At 38.8% G+C, this 20202-nt stretch overlaps 2 pseudogenes; one reads left to right on the top strand and one right to left on the bottom strand.

Moving 5' to 3' along the window:
* Positions 1-234: 234 nt before the first annotated feature.
* On the bottom strand, positions 235-726 carry LOC149210231 (putative calcium-binding protein CML16 pseudogene; annotated as a pseudogene).
* A 1284-nt stretch (positions 727-2010) lies between these two features.
* On the top strand, positions 2011-3245 carry LOC149210230 (short-chain dehydrogenase reductase 2a pseudogene; annotated as a pseudogene).
* The last annotated feature ends 16957 nt before the right edge of the window (positions 3246-20202 follow it).

Below are 20202 nucleotides of genomic sequence, written 5' to 3'. Positions count from 1 at the left end.
AAAGAAGTGGGCAACTCAACATTAATAAAGAATAAATCATTGATTCTTTGTCCTAAGCCTACCTACATAACAATCTTTGAAATTAATTTAAGAATGGGCCAAAATTCAACCCTAGCCCATAGAAATCCACAAAAGAATGGTAAGACAAAACAAATTTCCTACCATATAACATAATAATTAAAAGTTATGAAATGCAGATCTGTATAGAGACAAAAACACAAACCCTATTTTTATTTACATCAAAGGTGCTTTGAGGTAATCGACCGAAGCTGAAGTGACAACAACGTTGAATTTTGCGAAGCTTATTCTTTCGTCCCCATTTGTATCGACCTTGACAATCATCTCTGTGAACTCTCAAAAAGACAGGGTGTAGCCCATCTTGGCTATGGACTGCGCGAGCTCCACAACCATGATGTACCCATTGTCATCCCTTTCAAAGGAGTAGAAGAGCTCCATGAGCTACTCCTAGTTGTTAGAGACCTCTATCGTTACACAAGGGGAGATTAGGCTCACTAGTTCCAAGAACTCTATCATCCCATTGTTATTTGTGTCCACGTGTTTTATGAGGGCAGCTATCTAATCTCCAATGCGCTTCAATCCCAGAGATCTCATAAATCCCCCCAGCTCTAACTATGTCAGGCTTCGGTTTGAGTCGAGATTGAACCTCGTGAAGATCTCCTTCAACTCCCCTATTTACTCCTCTGAGAGGCTTTTCTCATAACCCATGGGGATTTTTCCTTTGAAAATCTGCAGTTTCCTAACCTTTCAATTGATAAAACAGAGAACTTCAGCCCCAATGAAAATATTAGTGATTGTGTTGTATCATCTCATTTGTTTATTCCTGCAACGGTCCATATTCCAATCCAAATTATATTTGTCGATTGAAAATCAAAGGGTAGACATTATAATATAGACCTCTTCTGTGGGGATTGTGATTGGAATTTGCATATGGTTGGAATGATTCTTCTTGACCTAGAACAATTTCCTTTCAGTGTTTTCCTTCCTCATGCATTTTGGTCATCAAGTAAGAAGGGACAAAAGCGCTGAATGATTCTTATTAACCTGAAACAATTAACTGTAAGTTGTTTCCTTCCTCATGCATTCTAGCCATCGAGTAAGAAGAGATATATCTTCGCTTGATCAAACCACTAAACATCCTCTAATCATCTAACATATAATCCAGCAAGAGAGAACGATTATAGATAGGCGAAAGAAATTCTTCTCAAAAGGAAAAGCTGATAAGCAAATCTCTCGGAATCGGTGGACGTAAGAAATTCTTCTCAAAAGGAACGACTTATAAGTAAATCTGTCTAAATCGGTCGACGTTTTCTTGCTACGAAAATTTAGTTGGATGACATCATCCGTCTAACCGGCTTGGCCCAGTGGTTCAAGTTTGAGTTAAACCTTTATTATAGTATGTAATTGTTTAATATATAGATTCAAGCTTGTACATAGGTTCAAGATTCTTTCTTAATAATATATGTATTCCTAATCGAATTGCTCTGCTCAGATTCATGCATCGATTCAATCTCGCGCGTAAATATTTCAGTCAGTCAAACCATGTTTTTTGGACCACGAGACATTAATAGGTTGATGACATCATCTTCTGTCCGGTTTGGGGAGTTTTGCACTTTTCAGTGCAACCTCTGGCTGTCTAATACATCAGCCAGTTGCCATGGATTCTTTCGTTTTGTCAAACACGTGAATGGCAACTACGACTTATAACCTATTGAATAATTTTATTGATATGATATGGTCAAATGAAGTTTGAATGAATTCGCTGAAATATTAAATTGGATGTGACCAGCGCTATTCAGCGAGAAATTTGCACGCAATTAACTGCAAAGCTTGATCTATCCGGGTATAAATAAGGCTCAGTATTAGCACAATACACATCCATCCAGCTTCTTCTATAACTTGTCCCTACTTTATTTTGCAGCATCGAGAGGCAGCAGCTATGGACTAATCGGTCCATGATAGCCAATTTCAATTTCGCTGCCCAATCGAACCATGGAGCCTAACGGACAGGCTAATCCATCTGTTGCTCCTGTTCATAATCTCAGCAACAATGGACAACTAGGGTAATTTCAACATGAGAACAAGTCGCACTGAGCATTCATAATCTCTCCTTTTTTTTGTTGGTTGCAATTTGTCAAGAATAATTTTCTGAAACTATATATGATCTTTTAATTTGATGAATTGCATGGGGGAAGCAGATTGGAAGGGAAAGTTGCAATAGTAACGGGCGGGGCAGCGGGCATAGGAGAAGCCATTGTTCGGTTGTTCGCAAAGCACGGAGCGAAAGTCATAATCGCAGACGTTGCAGAGAAAGCTGGCAGAAAGCTTGCGTAATCCCTTTCTCCAGCTGCGGCAACTTATGTGCACTGTGATGTCAGCAGAGAAGAGGACGTGAGCGCGGCTGTGGATCTGGCTGTGGATAAGTATGGTCAACGGTCAACTCGACATTATGTATAACAACGCTGGAACTAACGACAACTTTTTGGTGAAGAGCGTAGCAGAGTATGATATGGAGCAATTCGATCGAGTGATGAACGTAAACGTGAAAGGAGTGATGCACGGCATTAAGCACGCCGCCCGCGTTATGATCCCGCGGAAGAAGGGGTGCATCATCTCTACAACCAGCGTGGCGGGTATTCTGGGAGGAGCTGCTCCTTACTCCTACACAGCCTCCAAGCACGCAATCCTTGGATTGACTAAAAACGGCGCAGCCGAGTTTGGGAAATACGGGATCAGATTGAACACTGTTTCCCCTTATGGCGTGGCCACGGCTTTTGCAGTCCAGTACTTCAAACAGTGGGATGCCTCATCAATATCGGAAGAGGATAAGGCTGCCATGGAGGGCTTCTGCAACAGTATCGCCAACTTACAGGGACACACTCTTAAAGCAGAGGATATTGCAGAGGCGGGTCTCTACTTGGCGAGCGAAGAGACTAAATATGTCAGCGGGCATAACCTTGTCGTCGATGGCGGATTTACAGTTGTCAATCATTCGTGGGGCCTCTACCGATGATGTCGAATAGAGGGTTTCCTGTTAATGTGTGCAAACCTTTCAAACTGTACTTTTCCTGGAACTGTTTTTCTACTGATGGTGTCTGTATAAGTATAGCAGAGAGCTTAATGCTCATGTGTGTAGGCCTTTCAAAATCTACTTTCCTCGAACTGTTTTTCCGTTATTTCAACTTCTGTTTCCTTAGGATAATATATTACTGTTTGGAATATTTTTCGTATCATGTAATTGGACAACATTTAGGTGTTTTGGAAAAAAAATTAAGTGAAAGGTTAAAGTTAAATTATTTATTTTTTCGGAATAGTGAATTTTGTTGTATCGTCAGCGATAAACCCAATCTCGAAAAATGGATTGACATTAAACATAATGGATTTTGCTGCATTATCACTTTGATATAGATTATCTTTGCGGATGGAAGGAAAATAGGATCCTTATCAATATTATCAATATCTCTCATACGCACCCCAAATCCATCGTAATTGAAACTTATTTTTCTAAAAAAAAATATTTCTAAATGATATGCGAATGAAATGATCTCGGTGAAATGAGTTATTCTTTTGTATCAAAGTACTGTGTTTATTCATTGAGATATACATCCAATTATTAAGTTGAATCGAACAAAGCGAAGGTGGCTAGTGTACGAATAGAAAAAGGTTCGAACATAAAGTGAAATAACCCCATTTCAACGTGCACGCAGTTCAGGTGACCAATCCCAAGCGTGGTAGCTCTGTAATCCTCGGCAATGCTTTCTAGTTCAGTCATCTCTCAACAATTCTGCGTTGTTTTGAAGGATTGTACAGTTCTTGGAGATATATTGGGGCTCCAGATTTCATTTACCGATACAATTGAAAACTTGGCTCCCATTTCTCATGTGAAACTTAGGTCATGGATTGAAGCAAACGAGGTTTAGGACCTGAATTAAAGCAAACTGAGGTTTGGAAAACTTGGCATGTCAAAGTTTGGGACTTTAGCCATCTAATTTGAGCATTGCCATATTTCCAAGACCATTGCCCTATTCTTTCAAACCTGCGAATTTGAGCATTACCATGTTTCCAAGAGCATTGACAGATCCTTTCAAACCTAAGAATTGATGTTTGAGCATTGTCATATTTCCAAGACCATTGACATCCTTTCAAACCTGAGAATTGATGTTTGAGCATTGGCATCCAAGACCATTGACATCATTTAAAACCTGGGAATTGGGAATTGATGTAGAAGTTTGTATTCGAGTTAGGGTGAAGATTATCAAATTTATTGTTGAAATTGTTATTCCATATCCCCACGTGGACTACTTTCTGCATTTTTTATTTTTTTTTGCTTTATAAATCACTGTTATATCAATTATTGGTCTGATGTTCATGGGCAAAAACAACAATCCAAAATGTCATGAAAAAAATTAAGAGAGTAGAGCATATTTTTATCTATAATTATTTTTGTGATATAATATCAAACCTATCAAACCTATGGTTAATAAAGAATTTTCTATATGGATAAATAAAGATAAATAAACTTATGCTTCTACAAGTGAAGGAATAGGTCATCCTATTAAATATATCAAAGCTTCTTGGTGTGAGAAATTTTTGAGCCCATTGGAAAGATTGTATTCCTCGCTCAAAAAGAGAAGAATCAACTATATGATTTTTCTAGAGGAGAAGAAGATAGTAAGATAGGAATTTTTCTAGAGAAGAAGATAGTAAGATAGGATGCAGAACTAAGAATGACAAAGGACAAAGGTGGGGATGGGAACAGCCATGGTGAGAGGATTGATTTTCATTGTGTTCAAAGTGGTAAAAGACATGAAAATCTCCATGGGAGAAGATTAAAAAAGACAAGAACAAAATGAAAACTGAAGTGAAGCACATGAATATGATCATCTAGTTAGAGAAGAATCAATCATATGATTCTTCTAGAGAAGAAGATAGTAAGATAGGATGCATAAATAAGAATGACAAAGGTGGGGATGGGAACAATCAAGGTGAGAGGTTTGATTTTCATTGTGTTCAATGTGGTAAAAGACATGCAAAGATCCATGGGAGAAGATTAAAAACAAACAAGAACAAAATGAAAACTAAAGTCAATCACATGAATGTGATCATCTAATTGTTGCTCATTGCAATATTAACATAAGTGAAGATTTGTTGAAAAGTTCATTTGATTCCTACAGAGATGTTTGGTTTCTTAACATTTAATGATAATGCTACTTTCTACACTATGCTTCAAAACATTTATTTATCTTATTATATGACAATGTAAAGGGCACAATGTAATTTTTAAATGGATAGGAATTAGCATAGTTAGGCTTGGATTCTAGAATTTCTTTTGAATGATGTTCTTTATTTTCTTGATTTGCAAAGGAACTTATTTTATATTATACACATTTGAGAGAAATACCATTCCATTGACATGTTTGATTCAATAGTTGAAATATGGAGGTATTTAATCAATAAGGTCATTATGATAGGATGGGAAGATGACACATTGTTGAATTCAAAAGGGATATCTACACAAGACAAATAATTCTACACATCTTTCTTGCTATGATGAAGGTACATTTCCTTCCATTTTTCTATTGTAATGCCCCTTTGTTTCTATGTAAATATCTTTTTAGATTGAATTATTTTTATGTTGAAATAGACTTAGAATAAAAAATAAATTATGATGATGTAATAATGAATTTTATTAATGAAAATGACAAGACTCGAAATTACTTGGGAAAGAAACACTGGAATTAAATATATTATTGCCAAGATTGAGAAACCAAGGTTGACGGATAAAATCAAGATAAACATTCCCTTAAAATCACTGTTAAAAATCCCTAGGAGTTGATAAATCAAATTTAATACGATTGGAGAGAAAATCTATTAAATCACTTATTGTAGGAGAAAACACCGAGTAAGGGTGAATAAAAGTGTTGTGGGAGAAAAAGGTGGTGTTTAAAGAAAAAGAGGAAGGTACCTCTTTCGATAAAGAAAAAAATAGAAACGCCTAGGCTATTGAGGTTGGAAGACGCTAGAAAGGGGGACACTACTAAGCAAAAATCTACTAGGAAAGTAAGGCATACAAACACCTTGACAAGAATCATCAAGAGTGTGGATTCATTGTCAAGAAGGTCTTGGCTTGAGGGGAACTGGTGGTAGTAGTACAAGGTTGGGTGGATAGTGGTTTTCCTAAGTCAATTTCCAAACGATACACGGTTAGACATTTCATTTGTTGTTTGATTAGAAAATTTATGCTGATGATATGTGTGAATAATTTTGATGCATTGAGATCTTCTCGTTTGCTGTTAGTTACAAATTTCTGAAGTCATGTAATTCGTTAAATTTATAATTTGAATGGCTAAGAAATGGAAATTGTCATGGTTAATTTATGTTATGCAAATAACGATATATATATATATAAGTCTAGTGTGACTAGGGTGGTAGGTGGAACAAGTTAAATAGTAGATATAGGAAACTAGCGTTGCATGTTATTTATTTAAATTTTGGTAATTTTTATTTGTTATTTATTTATAAAGTATACATTACTGTATGTGACAATCTATTTGCATGTTGTTCCTAGGAATTTCTATTGGTTATTCATTTGTATAGTATACATTACTGCATGCGTCCATCTAGTTAATATATGTTACCTGTATACAGAATAGTCATGGATAATGGTAACCGATTATATTTGTATAGGACAAAGATACCCTGACCGCTAGGAAATTGGGTGAAGGATATGTTATCATAGTTACTATAGTCAAGGAAAAATACAAAAAGGAATGAGAGAAAATTACCCAAGTTATTATTACTCGAGCATTACTGAACTATACTAGATTCTGTGAGTGGAGTGAAACATGAGGCCAAAAATTATAAACTGGGAAAGGTTTCCATACAAACCAACATGACCATTACCCTACACGACTGGGGCTTGCTTCTGGTTGAGACACCCAGGTGTAGGGGCGTAGAGGAATTCTACAAGTTAGTTTAACGAAATCTATCTAAATAATCAAGCATGTACAGTGATACATACATATATAGTAGCATGCAAGGAGAAGTAAATTAATTAATCACCTAAGATATGACTGGGCATGAGCTAAGATGTATTAAGATGATAGAAACAAAAAATTGAGCCCTAGTAAGAGCTCTATGGCCATATTTCACTGTCATAGGAGACCCTCTTACTCACCAAAGCAAAGAAAATCTTAAGAGTAAAAAATTTGGACCTAATAGGAAATCAACATAAAGCACAATGCATAAGTCTCATTTACAAAGTAAAAGAAATTGCAAGAAAATTATGTTTTCCATCCACATGTACAGAAGTAAATATACGCATAGTTGACTCCTACTGGTTCGAATTTAAAGAAAAGAGAAAAGATTTTTATAAACTATATATATTGTTCTATGGAACCAATTAAATGCCATAGTATAAGTATATCATTCATTCTCCAAAAATAGTAGTGTACATCGAAACCCTGAGTGGTAGATGAATGCAATGAAGTGATTCCATAAATATGACATTCTATTTAAATATAAGTACAATAGAATGTGTGTAATGTACTCCATTAAGAAACTGAGTAAATTAAACCACAAATAAATCCAAAAGGACTTAGTTTTCAAGAATAAAACTTTAACAACCCTAGTGAAAAGTTCATGTAATAAAAGTTAATAAAGGCAAAGTAAGACAATGGTTAAGGGACACTTATTCCAAGCTGAATGTTGGGCAAAGATATCCTAGTGGGCATCAATGAATGTGTTTTGGCTAAGAAAAATTGGGAAAGGCTAGGGCAAAGGCATTAAAAGGAAAAATGACATTTTTGGCACATTTATTTATGAAAATAAAGGAAATTAGGAGAAAAGTAAGTTGAAAGGTCACAAGTTACATGTGAGGTGGAAATTGAAGGAAAATAATGGAAAATGAAGAAATTAGAGACCAAATTAATAAAAATTCTTTGGAGGATCAGTGGGAAAGATTTTGCTAACTTTTTGTCCGTTCAAGTTTGGAGCTATGTCACTATTCTCTCTCTCTCTCACTCTTGGTCACTTATAGTTTTCATGGAGTAGTCTAGCTTTGGATCAAGAAAGGAAAAGCAAACAAAGGGAAAGGAAGGAAAGAAAGGATCAAGAAAGAAGAGAAGGATCAAGAAATTTCAATAGGAATAATTCCAGGTAACCTTTTACATGTGTGATTTCCTAGCTAGTTTGGACATGCGTGACTTTGCATGTTGGTGTATGGTTATCTTGCTATCGGTGGCATGGTTTTGATGGGTTATGACAGTGGTTTTTAGCCTAGCCTTTAATTTTTTTCGGATTCCATGGTGTTGGGATGTTTATCTCAGTTTTGAGGTTTAGTTTACTGGATGGATTTTAGAATTTGTGGCGGAGGTCATCTCAAGGTTCATTCCCAAAGGCCTAGGAATCGATTGACCAATTTTGGCGAGATAAAATTTAAAGCCTAGTGATCTAGTTTTATGTTGCAGTAAAGCTTGAGAGACTAGTCTCAATTGAGGGCCTAGTCATATGTGTTCGGATTGGAGTAAAGCCTGAGAGACAAGGAGATGGGAAATTCCTCAAGGATAGTGATGGATTCTAGATAGCATTCCAAGTTTGGTTCGGTTGTGATTGGAGTGCTAGTCTTTGTGTGATCACAGTTTGGTGAGGGCGGAGGTGGTATAACCTATGGATTCCCTTGGTTGTTATTGGATTGGTTGTTCTATGAGATCCCATATTCATGCTTGGAATATGGCACGAGGGTGACTGGTTGAGAGACAGGTTTGGTTTAGCCATGTCTATGGTTGAATGGTACATGGAAATCCCGAACCTGGTGGATTTTCCTACGATTAAAAAGAAAAGCTAAGTTCTCTTACATTTGAACTGGTTTATATGTGGATTTAATCGCTATCATATCTATGATATTAATATGGTTATATGACGGTTATAAACAGGGTTAAATGCCTTGTTCATGCCATTGTTAATTCATGTATTTACTTGTAATTGTTAAATGGATGGATGCAAGACCTAATTGATGATATAATAGTTCAATGTAAAAGGAGGTGATCCTTCTGGATATGTTTCATAAGTTATTTTAGTCATTTATGCTATATCTTGTATTCTAGACTTGTAGGTTGCATTGATGCCAAATGTTTGATAGAATGTCAGTCCCCGTTGAGGATGCTCAGGCCTAGTCCTGAGGTTGATTTTTTATTTATCAGCATTTTCATCATGTATTTGATGGATTCTGAAGGTTGTAGCAAGTTTTGGGTAGAGACAAGATTCTAGGCTAGAAAAGTGGCTCAAATCGTGGGGTCACTAGAACAGGCCTGCTGAGAAAAGTACACAATCGCTGGCACATATTCCTATGAGGGAGACATTCGGCTATTGGACACTATCATGCCTATAACATGAGAGAGACCAAGTGTTAAAAGGCTTAAATCATCAGTGGGACTTAGGGACAGGATGTCTGAGTGGCTGACATGTCTCCTAAGGGTGTTGTTGCTGATGTGTATCAGTTTGTTTGATATGTTTTGTCACTTCCATTTACTTAGGGTCACCAAGGAAGTCAAATCCCTTATAGTAGCCTCTCTCATCACATGTTTACCCTAGCTGTTTGGTTTCTTGGCTAGACCTCAGAGGAGGGGATGTTACAAATTGGTATCAGAGCATGGTTTCACTCTCCTTGGGCGAAGGTGCTTGGTCATGCATGCATGTTGTTTCATGTCCGTCTCTTACACTTGGATTCCATGTGCTTGTTTCATTGCATCACATTGATCATGATTGTAGTAATGTTTCCATGAGGAACTTGATGTGATTTGATGAACTTGCATACAAGGTATCCTCCCAAATTATGATAAGGTACATTGGTTTATTGCGATTTGGTTTAGCTGACATAATATGCCTTTCAGGAAAGAGATCAAATGGCTAGCAAGGTGGTAGAATACATAGAATCTCCCTATGCATTAGATGTGCAGCATGGTATGGGGCACTCTTATGACTTGACAAACACATTGAGAAGCCTGAAGGAAGAAATAAGGAGTTTCAAAGAAGATAATGAAAATATCATTCAAGCACAAGAGAAACAAGTAGAGGTGAATGCAATACTACTTCAGAGTTTGTCAGATTTGTGGCGACAGGGACCGCTTCCAATTAGCCATGGACATGAGGACAAAACTAATTGGGCATATGGCAGTAGGTCTCCTACTATACATAGGTCAAATATATCTAACACAGTCAGAGATGGAAGGCTGTTGGACACTCCAAACAAGAGAGTGTTATAGACATTTTTGTGCCTTACAGCTATAAACATGAAATGTCCATCAACCAAGGGATCCTAAGTCCCTAAAAGTGTTGTTCCAGCTCCTAAAGAAACAAGGTAAACAAATTACAGCTTCTCCCAGAAGTTCTCCACCAGAAACTGCTCAGAACTAGTCAAATCAGGATCATTTCAGATGCTCCACTAGCTAGCTGCGTTTCAAAGCACCCAAATACACTGGCTAGGTGCGTTGCAACGCACTTGAATGCACTACTAGGGTGCGTTGAGCGGGAAATGACAAGTGGCAGAGTCATTCCACGAGGTGGAAGCTTCCAGAATCTTCTCCAATGACACTTGCCTCACTGAATTCGACCAGTGATGAGTAAGAGGCTCTCAGTCTCCAAATGGAAGCAAGAACTGACAGAGAGAGGCCACTAATAAATTCATGAGTTGACTCATCCTCTTTGCATACATCTATATATGGATCCCTCACCAAGAGATCCAGAGGCTGGAATTTTGTACATTGCAGAGAATTGTTGTTGGTTTTGAGATAGATATCAGAGTATTGGGTGATTTATGCTTTGTTGGAGGTGAAGAGGGGATTCTATGCTGGGAGGTTGATGCTGGATCAAGAATCATCGGTTGTAACTCCTCCTGGATCTTCTTGTTTTATCAATAAAACTATTTGAGTTTCTCCTACATGCTTGTATATCACTGATGTTTGTTATATTTGTATGTTTAGCTTAAATCTGATCCTAAGATTTTTATGAACATAAATCCATCTCTTTGTGTAGTTTCCTTCTTTTGTGATCTTGCAGGAACTTGGTGACGCTGGGCAAGTAAGGGAGCAGGTAGCTAGAAGCTGTCAAGGAAAAGAGAGATTGGATCAAAGGACTAGCGCAAGACACAGGTTGGTTCATCCTATTCCTCTTCGTTTATAGTTCATAAAGGAGAATACAAGAGTAGTTTTCCCTGTTTGTTTCTGAGGTCTCTGTCACAACCCAGTGGGATAGGGTCGTTCTGAATAGACACTTTTCCCGATAACAAAATGGCGACTCCACTGGGGATTATGTCTAGTTAGTTTGTTTGTGTTTCTCTTGTTGTTCGTCTCATAAACTTAGAAGTAGCGAATCGAACTGCATTTTCCATTTACAAATGCAAAGTAGACATCTGCTACTTCAATCCATTCACTGGATCTGTTTATGATCTGAACAGCTGATTCACAAATGATCTGATTACCCTTTGTGATAGCTCTTAAACCTCTTTTAAATCAACCCTCTGATTGTGCATTACTGATTGCTTTTACCCGGCCAAAAACCATAGATTAAACTGCAAACCGTGACCCAGAACTCGGAGAGAAATCTCGTTTCTGCCCCAGCGCAGGCTCTGTGAAGAGATTATGCATTTCAACGTAGTTCCCGAGAGGGCTACCTGCGTTGCAATCCAGTTTCTCTGTGTACCAGGTGCGTTGATCAGCTTAGCCCAGTGCAGCTGAGGTTCTTTGCTCATTTTTTTTCCAGTTTTGCCTCTGATTTTTGCAGCCTGTGATCAGTGTGTGTGTCTGTTTAAAAGACCCTTTTCTTTGCCTTAATTCCACCTCAGTTGTATAAAAGAAACTGTATTTGTTTTTGTGTGTTTGTTACGTCATTTACAGTTTCCCTTTGCAAAAGTAGACTAGTCATACTGTCGTCCTTGGATTTAGATCTGTCGTAAGTGTCGATTTTGATCTTAGGAGAAAGTTTATTTGCTGTTGACAGTCGATTATGCTTTTACTTTTTCCTTTGGCTTGAATTTGTGAATTTCTAGTGTCGAAACAAGTGTTTACTTCAAAATCATAAAGTGTCGTAATCGTCTCTACCTTTTGATTTCGAAAAGAAGCTTGTTTGTGTTTTTCACTTGAAAGCGAATTCAAATTTGTACAAAAACTTTCTTTTTAGGAATCAATATTAAGAAAGTGAAAAACAAATACATGCACATGTGCATTTGCATATTGACAGTCTGTTTGGCTTGATTTAGGAAAAGTGCATTTACAGTGTGCTCTTTGCTCTTTGAGAAAAGATTGTGTCTTTCTTTTCCCCTTGTATCTAGGATTTTCATTGCTTAAAAGAGATAAAAGCTTGCTTATCATCTTTAGATTGCATTTTAGGAATTACATCTACATCTCGTGGTGAACCCAAAAGGCAAACTTCATAAGAAAGATCAACCTAAAATAAATTCAATGAACTTAAACAACGCTTTGTAACTTAACGCACAACATTTAGATGTCTAGGCTAGAGACTTATTCCGGCGTCGTAAAGCCTGGTAACTGTTTTCCTCACTGATGGTTGGGTGATTCCTCCACTTTGAGATGATAAGTGCCAATACGGACTTGTGCTCCCACATACCATCAAGTATATATTGGGAGACCCCTATAGGCATAAAACCTTTATCCATAGGAAGCCGTGTCGGCCGCCCTACTGATCGCAATGCACCGAACACAACATTCAGGAAGATTGACTGTCGTACCGTAAAAAGTATTCTGCGGTTTTGCGATTGGTTTGGTACTCCCTCTACCTAGACCTCCAGAGCAGTCCCTTTCGTTCCTTTTCAGACTCCTTAACGGAAAAGGTCCATCTGAGCACTTGTCACTTCAGGCTCATTAAAAATCGAAGGAGACTAGAGTCATCTTTTGTTTTTTCTCGACTCTTAAAAAATGAAAAAAAAAGTTGTGTCAAAGTGTGTTAAAATTTATTTTAAATGGAATATTCATACCCTTTTCCTACGTTGATCTTTAGGTTGAGAAAATGGAGCCTACCAACCAAGGAATTCCCCTTGGTGGAAATCCTAGTCCCTTCTCTTCTTGGGGAGATGTTGGTGCGCCCCATATGGCCACATTGTCTCTTCCAGGACTGACAATTGGCTTGCGAGTATGGCTCTTCTCAACCAATGTCGTTCAGAACACCACTATTCCTGAACAATTGAATCAACATTTAGACGAGTCCAGAGTTACCCACCAGCCTTCTACTTCCTCTAATTCATCCTCTCCTCCTTCCTCTTCGCTTAACGGGACTGGTAAAGCTAAAAGCCAAGTTCCTAAGGAGAAGAAGGAAAAGAAGAAGAAAGAGAATAAGAATAAGGAGCCAAAGGCGAATGGGGGAAAACGAGTGTCGTCTAACGAAAATCCACACACAGCACCGACCAGGCCTAAATCGCCATGTTTCATTTGCAAAGGAGACCACTTTCACAGAGATTGTCCTTGCATCCCCCGGATACTAAGGGACTGGTCTCCTCGTTTGCACAAGCCGGTGTCATCAACCTCTGGAGATCATGTTGAAAGCACACCGTCAACTAGTGAAAGTGAAGCCCTAGGACAAAAAGGGAAAGCTAGATTTCCCTGTAAACTGTGCGAAGGCGACCATGCCCTCCACTGTTGTCCCTTCTTAGATGAAGCTAAAAGAGTTTTGGATGATCGTCCGGTTTCACCGTTACGACTTCCTCCTGGATATAAAAAACTCTTGCCAAGTCCGTCACTAGTTGAGAACCCAGCTGGCCCACTCAGGTGGTCAGTTGAAGCACCTATCATTGAAGATAAACCAACTGAATCCATACCAGACGAAAGTCAAAAGGTCAAGGTGGTAGTTGACCCGGTCTTCCCTTCAGAGGTTTTATCTTCGGATGATACAGTCACTGAAGAGAACAAGGATGACACCGTCCAAATTCTCTTCATCAACACAGACTCCGACGAACATGGGGGCAATCCACCCATTCCTTTATCGCAGGAAGGAATTTCGTCAGATCCATACCCGGCCGTCTAGTCGGTCCCACCTCCAAGCAACCTAGTTGTATCCTTCGACTGGAATCAACTAGGCAAACCCCGTTTGCCAGCAAGCATACCATTCCGAATTACCGTTCAAATATATAGAATGGTCATGGCTGGTACCATCATTGATGAGGGGGCTTCTGTGAGTATCCTTTCCTCTATTGCTTGGAAAGCGCTTGGTTCGCCATCGCTGTTGCTTAAGATGAGAAATCTGACAGGCTTTGATAAAGGAACCAGTCGACCTTTAGGGATCCTTCCCGATGTGCCCATAACATTGAGAGGGAAGATTGTTTGCATGAACGTCATGGTCGTTCAAGGACCCTTGGATTATAACCTACTCCTTGGACGAGACTATATTTATTGCATGGGATCCATCGTCTCCTCACTCTTTAGAGTAATGTGTTTTCCGCACGAAGGAAGAGTGGTCAAGCTCGTGGACCAGCTTTAATTTCCCGTATCACGCATAGCAAATAGTCATATACCGTCCCTAAATGGTCTCTTCACGCAAGAAATGTCTCAATCTCCAGTTCGTCCTCCCGATTAGTGCGAGTAATTCGGAGGGATATGACTGAAACCCAAGGGGCATGCGTCCTGGTCTGCTTCGGCAGGAAAACTTCAGGTATAGGGTAGGTTTCCGCGGGAGAATATGACTAGTCTGTACCCCATCCGTGATTGGAAGAGGGGTTATTCTAGAACAAGATTCTCTTGTCAAAGTTATGTGAGTGGAGTAGCCTCCCTTCACTTACCTTTGTTTATCTCGGTAGACATCGCCATAGAAGTGTTTTGTTTACGCCGTAAATATAACAATCTTTGGGTAACCTGTAAGAGGTAGTACCCTTCCTGATAAAACGAATGTTTTGTCAGCTCAAATAGAGGGTGACCTGGAAACTCTGTTTTTTACCTGGGGGCATGCAAACCTTTTGGAGTGAAAGCGATGGGCGACTATTTAGTTTTTAAATTTTTAGGACCTCTAACCCTTTAAACTCCTAGGATTATTCGTCACCTAACTTGCATAAAGAAAGGATGTGGGGCAAAAATCTAAAAGTTTCCGTTTTTATATGAGACATTCTTATCATATGACTGGATTAATCGAGCAGTTTTAGCGCATAGTTCAAGCTCGTTAAAAAATAAACATAAGACCGAGCAAATGTTTCCACCCGCGTTTAAGCTCGTTAAAAAATGAACTATCCCCCCAGTAAATAACCACCGTGAATGAAACATTTTCAGCCATTAAAGCCTTGGTCTTGTTTGCACCGTCACCTCCACTTTTCCATTGGCTGATCATTCACCTCCATTTGATTGTTTACCCATTTTGAGGAACAGCTGCGAAGAGTGATTTCACTAGCCATCCTTGTGATAGTGCCATGATTGGAAAATTCCAAACCTTACCTGGAATCAGCTGCTACCCATTTTATCACTCGTTCCTCAAAAGACGAGTCTTCTTTAAGCTCCTTTCATCTGACTCGTAAAATATGAAAAGATTGCCGAGTTTTGGCCTTCCAGCTCGTTAAAGCGACAGGAAGTGCTATCCCTCCTCTAGATTTTAATCTTTTTGGACCTGAGAGATTTTTGCACAAAAAGATCGAGCGCTTGTTTTGTTCGGCTCGTTAAAACTATCGAAAACTCATCCCTTCTGTATTGTTTTATACTTTTTTGGACTTAAGGGATTAGATGACGAAAAAGGAATTTTGGAGTTACCTTTACGTACCTTTTCAAACTCTCTAAAAATGAAAAGGACCAAGTTATCTTTGTCGTTAGACTCGTTAAAAAGATTAATAGCGACAAACTTGTCTTTAGGCGAGAACGAGTTTCACTATCGCTAGGCTCGTTAAAACATAGCGATGGGTTTTCCCGAAGGGCAAATTATAGAACAAGCATATGTTAACCTCCTAAAGCTTGACAAAAATAAAGAGGTACTGGTTAGCAATGACTGGGGAAAAATTGGGAAGAAAAGTCAAAGAAACTTTATTGGTAGCAAGTCGCTCTTGAACATGACACTTCCACTCCGTGCCTGAGTCGGGTTGGGTTGTTTCATTCACCGGTCACATCACCATGGTCACGCCATACCATCCACATTTGGGGTAGATGCTACCGATCCATCACATAAGTGTCGCCGACATGTTCAAGAGAAGTCATCCAGAGAAGTCACCCGTGTCCCATCCACTACCATACATTATACTTCATTCTTTCATGACCGCCACCCTGAACCATATATCATCAGATCGTTTTCACCTCCATCAAAATCATTTGCTCCGTTCCGTGTCATTGATGTGGGATTCATTAAGGCCCTCCTTTGACGGACCGCTTCTTGCCGACATCAGCTCATTATCCAAGAAGTTGATCTAGGAACACCCCATTCAGTACTTTGAAGCTTGCATGCCTCAATGGCAAGTTTCTCACTTCCGGCGACAGGTATACATCAATGACCTTCGACCGAAAGATTTTGCGTGGTGTTCGATGCCAAGTCCTTTATTCACACCACGTGAATTGTACTGCAGTACCTTGAGGGTCATTATCATTATCGGTGATTCCTCTCGCGCTTGTTAACAGTTTACATCATTGACTGGTAATCAAGCGATGTCTTTCCATGTTCGACTTCAAAACATTTCTCACATGGATCGACTTGTACTTCGAGTGAAGATCGGACGAGATTGAAGACCCCAGATCTAGTTTCATCCATCCGGGCTGCGATATATATTCAGGAAAAATAAAGACATTGAAATGTACAGAATTGCAGCACAGATAACCATCCTACCAAAAGGATGATGACTTCATCAGAATCATCAGTCTACCATCAGACGAGTGTCTGTCCTATGTACATGAAAATGAATTTATAAAGCTGAGCATGGGAATGCCTGCCTCAGCTAGATCATGAAAACAGTATGAAGATAATGTATTGTATTGTATCTTATTACAGGTCTCCTCCCAGCATTGAAAGAACTTCATATCATCCTAATAAAGCATTTCACCCGATAAACGGCCTCATACTTTAGGGGGAAACTTTTATAGACATTTTTGTTCCTTACAACTATAAGCGTGAAATTTCCATAAATAAAGGGATCCTAAGTCCCTAAAAGTGTTTTTCCAGCTCCTAAAGAAACAAGGTCAACAAATTACAGCTTCTCCCAGACGTTCTCCACCAGAAACTGCTCAGAACTAGTCAAATCAGGATCATTTCAGATGCTCCACTAGCTAGCTGCGTTGCAAAGCACCCAAATACACTGGCTAGGTGCGTTGCAATGCACTTGAATGCACTAACAGGGTGCGTTGAGCGGGAAATGACAAGTGGAAGAGTCATTCCACGAGGTGGAAGCTTCCAGAATCTTCTCCAATGACACTTGCCTCACAGAATTCGACCAGTGATGAGTAAGAGGCTCTCAGTCTCCAAGTGGAAGCAAGAACTGACAGAGAGAGGCCACTAATCAATTCATGAGCTGACTCATCCTCTTTGCATACATCTATATATGGATCCCTGACCAAGAGATCCAGAGGCTGGAATTTTGTACATTGCAGAGAATTGTTGTTGATTTTGAGATAGATATCAGAGTATTGGGTGATTTATGCTTTGTTGGAGGTGAAGAGGGGATTCTATGCTGGGAGGTTGATGGTGGATCAGGAATCATCGATTGTAACTCCTCCTAGATCTTCTTGTTTTATCAATAAAACTATTTGAGTTTCTCCTACATGCTTGTATATCACTGATGTTTGTTATATTTGTATGTTTAGCTTAAATCTGATCCTAAGCTTTTTATGAACATAAATCCATGTCTTTGTGTAGTTTCCTTCTTCTGTGATCTTGCAGGAACTTGGTCACGCTGGGCAAGTAAGGGAGCAGGTAGCTGGAAGTTGTCAAAGAGAAGAGAGATTGGATCAAAGGACTAGCGCAAGACACAGGTTGGTTCATCCTATTCCTCTTCATTTATAGTTCATAAAGGAGAATACAAGAGTAGTTTTCCCTGTTTGTTTCTGAGGTCTCTGTCACAACCCAGTGGGATAGGGTCGTTCTGAATAGACACTTTTCCCGATAACAGAGAGGTGATCGACATAGGTACTATTCCAGTTCTAGTTCTCATAAGCATCATGATCATCATTGTTATCATCCTTACAGGAGGAGTGATAGGGGATACTTTTCAAATGAGTTTAAGAAGGAAAAGACACCTACCCTTGATGGAGAGAAGAAGAAATCACAGGATGCAGAAGCATGGTTATTGGGTATGAAGAAATTATTCCAATTACATTATTATTCAAAAAACATTAAAGCAAAGATAGCCACTTCGAGTCTCAAAGGTAAAGCAGATATTTGGTGGGAAGACGTGAAGAATGTCAAAGGTATACATGAGGAGGATTTGACTTGGAATGCATTTGAAAGGCTCTTTAAGAAGAAATACTTGTCTAATAGGTATTATGGATAGATCTAAGGAGTTTTATGAGTTGTAGATGGGTTCTATGATAGATGGTGAGTATACTAGCCGATTTTTGGAGTTATTGAGATATGTCCCTTACCTCAAGGAGGAGAAGGAAAAGGTTTAGAGATTCATCAGTGAACTGCCAGTTTCATACAGAGATCAGTTTGAGTTCTTTGAGTCTAGATCATTGGAGGATGCCATTCGAAAGTTGAAGCATTGTTATTAGAAGTCGAAGTGCAAAGTTGAGCCTAAACATGACTCGAAAAGAAATGAGAAAGATAAAGGAAAATTACCACCAAGGAGAGGAATACCTCAAGATGCACATGAGAAATAAAATGTACTTCCTTACAAGTGATTCAATACAACTGCGAAGGGACATGGAGAGCAAAAAGCTAGAGGTAGTGGTAGGGAATCGTTGCAGTGCTGAATATATGGTAAGGATCATCATAAGAGGGATATTCCTCAGTATCACAGTGGCACTAAACCCTAGATATGTAGTACTTAGGAGGCACATAAAATTAGTGCTTTTGGTAATAACATTCCTAAGATCTATGCATCTGTGAACCATAGGCAGGCGAATCATCAGGCATCGATTATTGAGATGAATGGTAAGCTTTGTGATCAAGTTGTTTCGATTTCGATTGATCCTAGATGTAACTATAGTTATATTAATCCTGACCTGGTGGATAAGTGTGGTTTGAGAAAAGAAGTGCATGTGGAATCTTGTATGGTATAGTTGGCTACAGGTACAAAGAAGCAAGTTCACCATTGGGTAAGAGCTTGTGCATTTGATTAAATTTTATGCCTGCAACAACACATTTGAATGTATTTCCATTGGGATCATATAGTATGCTTTTGGGTATGGATTGGATATACCTTCACAGAACCAAAGTGAATGATAATGTGAAAATTATGACTTTTTAAGGGAAGAAGAAGACTACATCAGTGAGGATGGTTACTTCTATGTATACTAAGCATAGTTGTAGAAAAGGTTGTGCGATGTTTGTAATACACATTTCTAGTGACAAGGGTAAGGAGGTTGAGGACGTAGATGTGTTGTGAAGGTACCCAGTTTTTCAGTAATTTTAGAATGTATTTCTTGAGGACATTACAAATTTTCCATCACATAGGAAGGTAGAATTTTCTATTGAGTTGGTGCCAGGGGTAGCACTAGCATCAAAATCACCTTACAGGATGAGCGCACTTGAGTTGGTTGAGTTAAATTTGTAGTTGAATGAAATGTTGGACAAAGGGTACATTAGGCCGAGTGTATCACCTTGGGGTGCACCTGTGTTGTTCATGAAGAAGAAGGATGGTACTCTTAGATTGTGCATTGACTACAGGTAGCTAAACAAAGTAACAATCAAGAACATGAACCCTTGTCGATGATTGATGACTTACTTGATCGGCTGAAGGGAGCATTAGTTTTCTCTAAGATCGACTTGAGATCGAGATACCATCAAGAACACATCAAAGAGGAGGAAATTTACAAGACTATGTTCAAGACTAGGTATGGGAATTATGTGTTTGTTGTTGTTCCATTTAGCTTAGCTAATTCTCCAACTACATTTATGTGTTTGATGAAGAGAGTGTTGCATCCTTATTTTGACAAGTTTGTTATTTTATTCATTGATGACATACTAGTAACTAAGAATGAGGAAGAGCATGTCGAGCATTTAGCAGTAGTGTTGAGATTGCTAAGAGAGCATCAATTGTATGCTAAACTTAGCAAGTGTAGCTTC

This window comes from Pinus tabuliformis, chromosome 1_2 (assembly GCF_031772625.1).
Source record: "Pinus tabuliformis cultivar Carrire ecotype Pingquan chromosome 1_2, CPIR1, whole genome shotgun sequence".
Classification (NCBI taxonomy): domain Eukaryota; kingdom Viridiplantae; phylum Streptophyta; class Pinopsida; order Pinales; family Pinaceae; genus Pinus; species Pinus tabuliformis.
This window is presented reverse-complemented; position numbering and strand designations above follow the sequence as displayed.